A 12,298-nucleotide genomic window follows, 5' to 3' on the forward strand; every position below is an offset into this window, starting at 1 on the left:
TAGCTGGGTCCAGACTTAACCAAAGTGCATTAATGCTATGCCATACAGAGGCAAACTAGTTAGCCGATCTGCAACTTCTTAGCTAACACACTTTCGATTCGAGAGCATCTTAAGACCAACGCTTAAACGTTTTTTACCTGCTGATAAATCTGCCTATATCTCAGCTGCATTGCTCTTTTCAGCTTTTGTCGTGAATGCTGTAAGACAACAACCTACAGCTGTTGTATCATCAGCAATTTACTGTATCTTTGTATTTGCATTCAGAAAGCTGAGCAATGTAGGATTGTAATTGGCATTCCTTATTTCTTTTTAAATTATATTTTCTTGGTGACTTACCTGTAACATGGTGCCAAACATGACATTAAACTATCCACTCAACCGACTGGTGTCACAGGCCTTGGAAAGCCAAATCTATACAGAGTGTAATACTTCGCTTTAATTTTGTATTTTCTGTGACAGTACTTTCCACATGAGTGCCTTTGAAACCTTTCCACCTTGTTCCATATATCAGCATTCACATTCCGAGCAGGAATGGAACAAGTAACATATTTTTCTATGAACTCCATCACACAGCCATCACATTATTTACCAAACTGAGGAGCATCTTTAATCCACAACAGCATATGAACATGTGGAGCCTCGCGTGCCTGGTACTCTTTCCTCCAAAAGAAATGGTTCACAGTGCCTAATGGACCATTTTCATTATTACATATAAAATGTAACATGGCTAAAAATCTGTGATGAAAGAATTGTGCTACACTTACAGGGTTCATGGACGACAATTCTTCTGTCTGTGGATTACTTTCACAAATCCACTCTGCAGGATCATCCTAACCATAGTCAGTGCAAATTAAAGTCACAAACCAAGTTGGAGGGCCCGAGTTTCTGATCATGCATCTAACCTTGAGGTGTCTCCTATACCAATATTACTTGGTTCCTCTGATTGTAGCAAGCATATTTGTAAGTTTACCTTCTAAAATTTCATTTTTTTCTTTCACATGTTGCAGCATATCACATGCAGAAAGATTTTGAAATCTAGTTTGAATTTGAAGTGTGAGAGCATCAGCATAACATAATGTTGAAAATTCATACAGTAAGTGAAAAATATATTCAACATTGGTGCGGAACCTAGAATCTTCAGAATACATTCTTGTACAACGATATTCTGAAGAAGAGATTAAAACCTGTAGGAAAAAGCATAGGGAAACAACAAGCTTCTAAAGTCTTTTCCCAGACACTGATTGGTGCACCTTTCTTTGGTTTCATTTGATACAATTCTAAACTGTCACCTATAACTTCATGTGAGTATATCGGATGAATAGTGCAATGTTCGTACAAACTATTCCTTTCTACAACAGATAGATTTTAAAACTGACCTTCACAGATCTTGTTTGTTGACTCAACATCAAGCAGAGACAAGTCTGGTACAGTCAGACTGGCTGTGTATAAATCATTGTGCTTGAATAGAAACATCAATGCGTTTTTCAACTTCCCAATATCTATAAGCTCTTGCCAAATTCTCTTAAGTGGAAACACCATTTACTAAAGCAAATGTAGAATCTGCAATGTCACGCTTCAAACCTAGAGTGTTCACATTTTCTTCCAAATTGAGAGGTAAATGCACAACTTTGCCTCTCACACCTTGAACTAATGATTTTCCAGGCAGATTAGACATCTTTGTTTGCAATCTAACAATAACTTGGAAAGGATGAACAGTCTGCAATGCAATCAATTCAAACAAATAAAACATTTTCTTAAGCACAACAAGGATATCCGGCACTACCATGTCATTCATGACACTTCTAGGAGCTATACTTCTTTGATTATAAAACCCAATACAATTGGCCTAATCACGAGTCTGGCAGTATCCCGACAGTAATACCGCCGGGATACCACAAGTGCGAATAGCGATACGGCTACTTAGTCCGGTGCTATTTGCTGCAGAAAATGAATAGTGGCTAGGCAGCTGTTTTCCATTCCCCATTGAGGCCATTGGACCCAATGGGGTTTTCATGGCGCAATTAGTGCCAGCGCAATTAGCTCGATGCTAATAGTCCCCAAAATGGGTGCATATCAGGATTTCTACCTCCACCAAAAACTTGAGGTAAAACTCCACACTTTACACCCAACCCATAATATGGTCAGACCCTAAATGCAGTGGTAAGAGCATTACTGCTGCATTTAAGGGCTACCACCCAACTCATGATCAGGCCCACTGTCTTCCAAGATAAAATGCCTCATGTGTATCAAATTGTTCTTCTACAAACAAACACAGATAAAGTTGTTTGCAAAAATCTTGTTCACTGCGTTCAATTTTCTCCTCAATGCACACAAGTTGCATTTGAGACTTTGTGATGTGGTCACTCTCTTAACTTTCTAATAAGCACACTGAGCCAGGAAGTAGGTGTTATTTTGTTACTGAAACAACTTGTATTAAATAGATATAACTCTCTTTTGTTCTTTCTCTTTCTCTTATAGCAAAGGATACACTTCTTCTTTGGCGGAATTGGAAAACAAAGTACTTGTCATATAACAGTCTTGAAACATTCTCAGGTAAGTCTTTAACTGTCTTCTCTGAATGTCTTTTACTCTCCTTTCAATAGTTTATCTCAGATCTTGTCTTTACAACTCAGATTATTGTTAGTGACTCTTTAAATTTCTTCTTATTCTCTTGTCAAGTATTCTTCATTTTTATACTTTCATATCTCTTGTCGGTTTATGTTCTCCTCTTTTGTCTTTCCCAACACAACTCTCTTATTTAATATCATTTCATCTCGTTCTCAGGTATCTGGTCTTTCTTCAAAGGTGAATTAGTTAAAGCAGTTTTTGGTTTGAAATATTTTAAATCTGTCCCCTCAGTTTGCTCACTCTCTGTTCACTTCTTAACTCAGTTTGCCCTTCTGAAGCTCTTACTTTCCAGTGTCCCCTTTTCAGTTCTGATCTCCCATCCAACAAGAGCAGTCTTCAACATTCACATTCCTTCAACACATTCATTTTTCTTCTCCTCACTCTCTGCCAATTGACAGCTTACCCTTTTGACTTCTTCCGATCGGCTGGTTTCATCAACGGTGCTTGGAAAGCCAGCGGCTCCGCCTCCCCTTCAACTGTAGGCGGCCCGTCAGCTGATAAAGGCAACAGCCTTTGGAGAGCGAGCGGTTCCGCCCCTTTCAACTGGAAGTGGCCCGTCAGCGCCGGCTGTGCTCCGCCTCTCCCCTCACAAGCATACTGTCAAGCGAGTCCCGTTTCTTGACTCGGTGGTGCTCTCTCCGCCCCCCAAAACCTGCATACCGCGTACAGCGATCGAAGGGCTGTTTGCCTAACACTCTTCCTCGCAAGTCGTCAGGCCTCGGATGTTCTCCTTCCTCTTCACTTCAACGGCACAGACCGTGCGTAATTTTAGTATACGAGGGAACTGGTAACTCCGTATCTTCTTTTAACGAATGGAACTGATGTTCGCTTTAACTACTAAATAAAACAAAATCCCATCTCATTGCAATGGCGCAACTTGGTTTCTTTTAACTTGGGTCACTTCTCTTCATATAAATAAGCCCACTCGTAACCGTCGAACTGGAACTCTTCCCACTCTGTCTCCTAGCAACCCCAAGAAAACAATGTTTGTCAAGTGAAGCACATGAAATGATTGGTTATTATTCCTGTCAATCACTTCTTTCTACAGGAAAGCTACATTTAACCTTTCAGGTGACTGCTTAGCCTGGTATTGACAGAGCCAAAGCCATATTGTAGATTAACTGGTGTCACTATAGCAGATTTGTCACAGACTTATAAAAAGTGTGATGACAAGATACACAAACAATGTCCAGTCTTTCAGTAGAAGAAAACAACAACATTGCAATAACTTTTTTATACTTTTGGAAAATCAGATCTTTTAGCATAAGCATAGGATCATAATTTCCACTTTTAAATACATGATGTTTATCATTTGCAGTTTCAGTCAGAAGTATTTGGTTTAGTGCAGGAGACATACGCACGGGTAATTCATAGAATCCAGCGCACAAGTGGCGCACGCGGCTTGCGCACAGTGTTCGTGTGCAACAGTCTGCGGCAGCCGTGTGCGCCAAAATCCATTTCCGCGCACAGCGTATTCATGGATTTCAACATCCATAACCAGCCGTGGCGCAGAGTGGTGCAGCGACCCTGCAGCAGCACCAGTTACACCCCAACCCCTCCCCGTACGCCAGGTACAGCGCACAAATCACGTACATGGCCCACAGGCCCCCAACCACATATACACCTGTAAAACTCCCTGCGCACCCCTCCGAATACACGTTCCCCACTGCGCGTGGAGTTTCACACGCGATTGGCCGTGTGCGAGTGGGGTACGTGTATTACTGGGGTGCGCGGGGAGTTTCACACGCAATTGTCCCTGTGCGAGTGGTGTACATGTATTACTGGCGTGCGCGCGGAGTTCCACACGCGATTGGCCCTGTGCGAGCAGGGTACGTGGATTTCAGGGGTGCGTGGGAAGATTCACACGCAATTTCACTGCCAGAGCGGGGTACGTGTATCCAGTGGGGTGCGCGGGGAGTCCCACACATGAATTGGCAGTGTGGGTCCTCCCAGGTTTGCCCTCTACCCCTCCACGGCCCCTGCAGGCAACCCACACCACAGGGGACTACCCTGCACCCCTGGTCATGTCCCGCAGGCAGCCCATCCAGCATGGGCATGACCCCCAGCCAGCCCACATGTCACCTTCCACTAGTGATCACCAACTCAAGTCCCCCAGCACCCCCACCCACCCAGCATTGACAGGCACCTGCCAGCAGGCCCTGACTCATGTCCCCCAGCACCCCCACCCCCCAGCAGTGAGGGGCACCTGCCAGCAGGCCCCAACTCATGTCCCCCGGCACCCCACCCCTCAGCAGTGAGCCTCAGGCCCGACTCATGTCCCTCAGCACCCCCACCCCCCAGCAGTGAGGGGCACCTGCCAGCAGGCCCCAACTAATGTCCCCCAGCACCCCCGCCCTCCAGCAGTGAGGGGCACCTGCCAGCAGGCCCCGACTCATGTCCCCCAGCACCCTCACCCCCCAGCATTGACGGGCACCTGCCAGCAGGCCCCGACTCATGTCCCCCAGCACCCGCACCCCCCAGCAGTGAGGAGCACCTGCCAGCAGGCCCTGACTCATGTCCCCCAGCACCCCCACCCCCCAGCAGTGAGGGGCACCCGCCAGCAGGCCCTGACTCATATCCCCCAGCACCCCCACTCACCCGACAGTGAGGGGCACATGCCAGAAGGCCCTGACTCATGTCCCCCAGCACCCCCACCCCCCAGCATTGACGTGCACCTGCCAGCAGGCCCGACTCATGTCCCAACAAACAACATGTCCTAACAAAACAGACCCATGTCCCTAAAGCCAACACTAATCCCCCTTGCCCCCAATCCAAACATGCAACCATCCACAGAAACCACTCCCAATTACCCATGCCATGATAGTCTAAATGAACCACCATGCCCATGCAGGAATGCACAACGTAACCACACAGTGGCAACACGTGACTGAGGAAATGTTCAATGAGACATACACAAAACCAATGACAGAACACAACACCAATTCAGAAGTTATAAAAATTGTATTAAAAACATAATGAACTGACTTTGAGGAATAGTAAAATCAATGTACAATGACTGATTTAGAAAAAAAAATATTGTAAATCCAATGAAGTAAAAAAAAAGAAAAATCATGTACAATTAAAAGTGGTCCATTGCCAATGTCCATAATAAAAACATAATCCAAATAGAAAATAACCATTGATCCATGGGAATATAGAAAAATAAAGTATGTACAAGTCTGCAACTATATACAATGTAAGTCCAAAAGGTCCATGATCCACAAACAAAAGGAAACCTACAAAAAAGTACTATGACGAAAAAACTATATGCACACGAAGTGGAGCAATGTCCATTAACTCCAAATTAAAAGAAAAACAAAGGAAACCTAGCACTATCTAACTATATACAATGGCGGTGGGCAAGTCGTGCGGCTCACTCTGTGATGTCCCGGGCCAGGGCATCATCGAACTCCATGTCGATGTCCTGGAGGCGGGACTCTGCGGTGTCCAGTCAATTGGTCGACAGCAAACTGGTCGACTGCAATTTGGTCGACACCATTTGGTCGAATGCCAAATGGTCAAATTTTTTTTTTTTATATATATATATATGTGTTTTGTGGGTTTTCGTGTGGGGAAAAAAAAAGAAAAAAAAGGGGGTTGGGGGGGACCCCCCCAAAAAAAAACAAAAAAAGGTTAAAAAAAAAAAAAAAAAATTCGACCATTTGGCATTCGACCAAATGGTGTCGACCATTTGTCCTGTCGACCAAATGTTTTCGACCAATTGACTGGTAACCAGCATGGCCCTGAGGTCTCGCAGGGATGCACTCATGGCCAGTTCCAACTCCCTGCGAGTTGCCTCGAGGCACTCTGCCCGCCTCAACGCCCGACGCATGGAGAACTCCGCCCTGACCATGGTGAGCCGCGCCTCTTTGCCTGCCGCCGCTCCGCAGCTATACGCTGGCCCAACCACAGCCACATGGAAGACACACCCATTCCAGGGTCCTCCTGCCCTCTGGCCGATGCCTGCCCCTCTGATGTTGATGGCCCCGAGCCATCATTGCTCCCCCTACAGCCTGCTGCTGTTGCTGCTGTCCATGTGCCCTGTCCGATGCCTGCACATCCTCCACCTGCTCGTCTCCAGTTGTTGGGGTGTCCACCCCTGCTGGACCGCCGACTCCCGACTGTGGCAGGGATGGGATCTCCACCAAGCTGGCTGTGTTGGTCAGGCCAGGTCCACAGGGGTCTCGGGTGGAATCTGGGCCGTAAAACAGCAGGGAGAATGACTGGCGCATAGTCTCCACAGAGGAGGAGAGGTCCGCCAGAGTGCGTGACACATGTAGGAACCCACCGACCAGGGCCCCTCCCAACAGTGCCACGTCGCGACGCTGCACTTCGTGATGGCCTGTATGCTTCGCCCAGGAAGCAGGCACGTCATCACAAATGTCACGGGTGCGCAACGCGACACCAACGAAGACGGAGCCCATACAGTCATGGGACCCCTCGTCCGCAGGTAGTGGAGAGGCAGATGACGTAGCACTCCCTCCTGACTGCGGACGGGCCTGGGAAGGGGCATCCCTGCTGGTGCATGGTGGTACAGTCAGAGGGTCAAGGACAGCGACATGCACAGGCCCCTCCTCAGTGACCAGTGCTGCCTCCTGACCCTGGCCCTGGAATGCACCACTTGCACCAGTGGGACTACCCCTACCTGGCCCCATGTGCGGCACAGTAGTGGGCTCCTCCTCCTCTGTGGAGACCACCAACCTGGATGTCTCCACACCGTCTTCCGCCATTGCAAGCCCCTGTGGGGGCTCACCCGGCCCTTCCGCTGCAGCCGTAGTGGCAGACGCGGCACCAGCCCCCTCGTTCCCGGATGATGGCAATTCCTGGGAGGGTGGCTGTGCCTTGTGTTGCCGCCCGGTGGAGGCATCTCCGCCGCTTGGTCCACAGCGCTGTCTCTGCCCTCTTCTTCACTTGACGTTGCATAGAGGGAGACATAGAACACAAGCATCAGGGTACAGTACAATATTCCCCTAGAGAGGAAGCAATAACACATGAGTGGCACTGTCAAATGCCACTTCCATCTGTCCCTCCACAACAAATGGGTGAATGCACGCAACACACATGCAGAAACAGTCCCGGCGCCTGCAATCAACATCAGCATCCATGTACAAGGGCCTCTGTTAACCAAAATGTTGCCTTCAAACTCACATGCATCATGGCTCACACTGATCCCATGCACACATATCACTGGAGGGTCATGCATCATGGCTTGTACACCACAGACACAGTGGATAGACACAGTGGATACAACGGTGACGGGATTGCATGAGTGAATCTACACATCATCACGGACATGTGTCATGCATCCATGGCGTTTCAAAGTCACACACACACTTCACAGACACACACACATGTGCACCATACATGTACATGACAGCAGCATCCATCCCTCACACCCCCTCCATGTCCAAGAACAGAGACCGGCATGCTTTCATGTGTGCATTCCGCATACAGCTCCCCATGTTGCATTGGAACACATGCACCATCCATGTGGTTCACACATCACTGGTCTCACATGCATGACCATGATGCCCCTGCACACACACATTCATACACGGCCTATGTCACACATACAGGCAGTATCAGACTACCAGCACACTGCAACATGCCCTGTCTCACACGGCAATGCTTGGCCACTTACCGCTCAACTCCAAATGGGTCTGCCTCCGAAGGATCTGGGTGTGGAGTGCTGGGCCTACGTGTTCCAGGGCCCTCATCTGGATGTTGCTCATACTGCCCCAGCCCCCCTCCGCGAGGCGCCGGGCCTTGTAGAGGGTCCTGGACCTCAAGTCCTCCCAGCGCTTCTTGACGTGCTTGATGTTGCGGGTTGCCTCCCCCTCCGTGTTGATGGCAACCACTGCGTCCTCCCAGATCCTCGACCGTCCTTCCTTATTGGCACGTGATGTTCCGAAAAGGGCATCATAATGCCCCAGGACATGCTCCACCAGGACACCAACTTCCTTCTCACTGAAGCTGGTGGCCCTCTGCCTCTCTGACTGGGGCGTGGGTGGGCAACTGGGTCATGGGGCTGGGCTGTGGAGCAATGCTATCCCAGTCGGGAGTCTTCTGTTCCAGCAGAGGTGGACACAGCAACTGGACCCCTGCAGATGGCTGACGTGCAGGCACCAAATAGCAGGGCACGTGGGCAGCAGGCAGGCAGGCAGCAGCAGATGGCTGGTGGGAGCGTGCTCGGGGCTCTTGGGGGCAGGAAAATGGCCTTTTGGGCAGGAGCATGGTCTTCCATGTGTTTTCGCGTGGCCAGCTTGATACGGAGTGATTTGGCACGTGAAAAAATTGCACATCAGCGTGTAATTCTAGGAAAGGCCCTTAGTGCGTAAGCGCGTCTGTGACGTAGAGCGCACGGGCGTTTCCCTCGTGACGTGGGCATAGTGGTTCAGCGCGCATGTGAAAAAACTGCACGTCTGCGTGTGAATGCGTGTAATCCGAGGAAAGGGGCTACGCGCAACGCGCGTGGGTGTTTCCCTCAGCACGGGTTAAAGGTGAGTGGAACAGGGCCAGCAGTTCGCTGTAAGTGCCTTTCGTGGAGACAGACGTGTGTTGCTACTTCGTGTTGTTTCGCGCGCCATCACAACTTCACAGCGGATCAAGGACGTATCTCTTCTTTTGGCGGGGGTATTGGCTACGCGTGATTTTCATTAATATGCTAGTCAGACGGTGAGTCGCGCACACTATTTTTCCCACTGCGGGTGCCCCTGTGTATTGCACCTGTTTTTGAGGTCATAGTAGCCTGCGTGTCCCACGCGTACGTGTTTTTTGTGTTACTGGGTACCACTACGTACTGCGGGAGCTTGATTGTACAAACGTAGGCTGCAGGGTTGCATGCACGGTTTTACTGCAGTTTTGGGGTGCCTGAGCGTTGCGTGACCCGTCACTACATCACTGGGGTCACATACAGCCTTGCAGGTGCAGGGGACTGTTAACATCTTGCATCCCACCCCCTTCACCCCAATTGCCCAGGACAATTGTGGTGTACACCTCCCATTGGCACTCCTCCATCGTGCCGGCACTACTCCATCTGTGCCAGGGTTGGGAGGCCACCAAACGTGAGGGGCGCCTCAGCAGGGCATCCTCCCCGTGGCGGATGAGGTCAGTGACGTGGCCAGGGTAACCAGGGAGTAGGGGGACTCCAGGGTGTTCAATGTGGCCGAGAGGGGGAAGAGGCAGGGGTGCGCCACTTGAGCACAATGCTGTGCCATGTGTCGGTGCAGTCATGCCACCACCCCCTATGGTTCTGGGAGATGCAGCTTCTGCATCTGGCACTGGCGCCCGTGTGACCCGGCAGTCCATTTCATCGACTGCCATAGGCCCAAGGGTAGTGGTAGCTGTAGGTGCATCTGTGGACACCACCACACAGGCTCAGGGTCTGCCAGCGCAGGCTGCGTTGGCACTTGAAGTGCCCTTGGAAGATTTCCAACAGGCCAGGAGTGAAACCGTAGGTGCACGCAGGGCTACCCTGACCACGACACATGTCCCTGTGGCAGTAATGTCATCTGCTGCCCCGAACAGCCGGGTGTTTGCAAGTACAGGGGCAGATGCATCCAACAACACCCCGGTTGTGAGTCTGCCAATCAGGACAGTCGCGGTCAATGACCCTGCCACAGCGGATGTTGCTGCGCAGGGTCCATTATAGGGCACCCAACTGCCACTGACGCAAGTCAGGCCTTTGGTCGTCCCTCCACCTGCCACTCCCTTGGCTCAATCCACCGGTGCTACTGGCCATAGTGATCAGGGCGGCATTTGCCAGCCAGGGTCTGCGCCACAAAACAAGAGGAGGAAGGTTGCACCTGCAGCACAGGCTGGGACCCCACACACAGCCACGACCTCCTACATGTCGGGGAAGAAGCCTTTCTGCAACAAGGAACTGGACTACCTCGTGGACTATGTGCAGGACCACAGCCGTTACATGCTAGTGGGTGCCAATTGTCAGACTACGGCTGCCCACCGTGATTCCCACGGGAAGCAAGTTGCGGAACATGTGAGGTGCGCATGTTCATAGCAAGAGTGCAAAAAGCGTTGGAATGACCTCAAACGCAGCACTAAGGCTAAGCGTGCCTCAAATTACAACTTGACTCTGGTGACTGGCAGTGGGCCTGCACCTGAGGAGGAAGACCTCACTCCGCATGAGTCACTCGTTGCTGAGTTCATACCATCTGAATCGGTCGAAGGAGTGGGAGAGATACCGGACTTTGATGCCCAGTCCAGTGAGTGATCCTGCGTGCGTGTTGTGAACATGTGTGTTTTACTTGTGTGATGTGTTGTGCATGACTGCCACTACATGTCACGTGTACATGGTTCTGATGTGCAAGTAATGCAATGCTTCCCTGATGCATGTCTGCTCTGCTGGATGGTGGACATGTGGAGCGGACGGGGACTGTCCGCATCACCACTATTGCACCCTACTCACATGCTGGTCACCAGGATGCCCCTCAAGTCCATGTTCTAGCGCCCTGGCCCTTCTGCATGTAGCACAGGGTGACCTTCCTCTCAGCCCAGGGACTATGTCATAGCATGCCTGACGTGCATGTGTCCTCTGCCTGCATGTGGGTACTCCATGTAGGCATGCTCCCTTGCCCCTCCACCCTCTTCTGCACCCCAATTCCACCTTAGCACTGGTATGCCTCATTTTTGCTGTTGAGTACTTCTCTGTTCATGCATCATGTGTACATGCTAACTTCCAACAGCCAATCTGCCAGACATATGCTGTGTGGTACATCCTTTGTACTTGATGCAGGGTGTCTCACTTGGACTGTGCAGAGGTCAGATGCCCCACAGGGACATGAGTACCCATGTGTATTCCAATCATGCCCCTATGTGTCCTTGACTGGATGATCATTGTAGTACAAGTCCAGGGGGACCTACATTGCATGGCATTTCATCAGCCTTCCCATGTCCACTGTGGCTCAGTCCTGCGTCGCACACATGTTTAGGCTTTGACAGTCTGTGTGGGTCACAGGCCTCAGCCTGTTTAATGGCCAATGGTTCTGTTCAACTGGTGTAGTGTCTTATTCACACGTGGGTGTACTCCGTAGGTTTCATCATGTGTCCTACTTGCTGTGTTGTCACTTGACTCACATGATGCAGTTGATGCTACTCTACACTGTCTGTCAATACACAGGTCGATGGTCAGCCTTTTGATACCATGCTAGGCATCCCTGCATTTGCACTTGGGGGGAGGGGTGGTTTGCTTGTAGCCATGCTAGCCATTGAATTCACATTGCACATGATGGCTGAAGTTGACCTTGCACTGCCTTCACATTTTCAGATACACATCATGAAGTACTTGCACATGTAGACAGTGAGTAACGTACAAATTTGCTGCACTGCATCAACCCACTTCTGTGCAGAATGACACCATTCTACATGCCTAATCAAGTTGACCCAGCATGCATGGCAGATACTCTTTTGTGTGCGACATATCTGCTTGATGTGTTTGGTGTCTGTGTGATGTCTGTGTGTGTGTGTGTTGTGTGCTTCTAACATGTGTAGTGACCTTTTTTCTCTCTACTTTTCAGATGATGATGCAATGGAGCCAGAAGATGGTGTTGTCATGCCAGGCACAGGGTTGTTATCACTACAGCAACGCGGCACAAGTGGGGGTTGTCGGGTGGTAGGCCACGAAAACCCGCATGTGCTACAGTCCATCTTGTCT

Source organism: Ambystoma mexicanum, chromosome 1p, assembly GCF_040938575.1.
Source record: "Ambystoma mexicanum isolate Mex_15411 chromosome 1p, UKY_AmexF1_1, whole genome shotgun sequence".
Classification (NCBI taxonomy): domain Eukaryota; kingdom Metazoa; phylum Chordata; class Amphibia; order Caudata; family Ambystomatidae; genus Ambystoma; species Ambystoma mexicanum.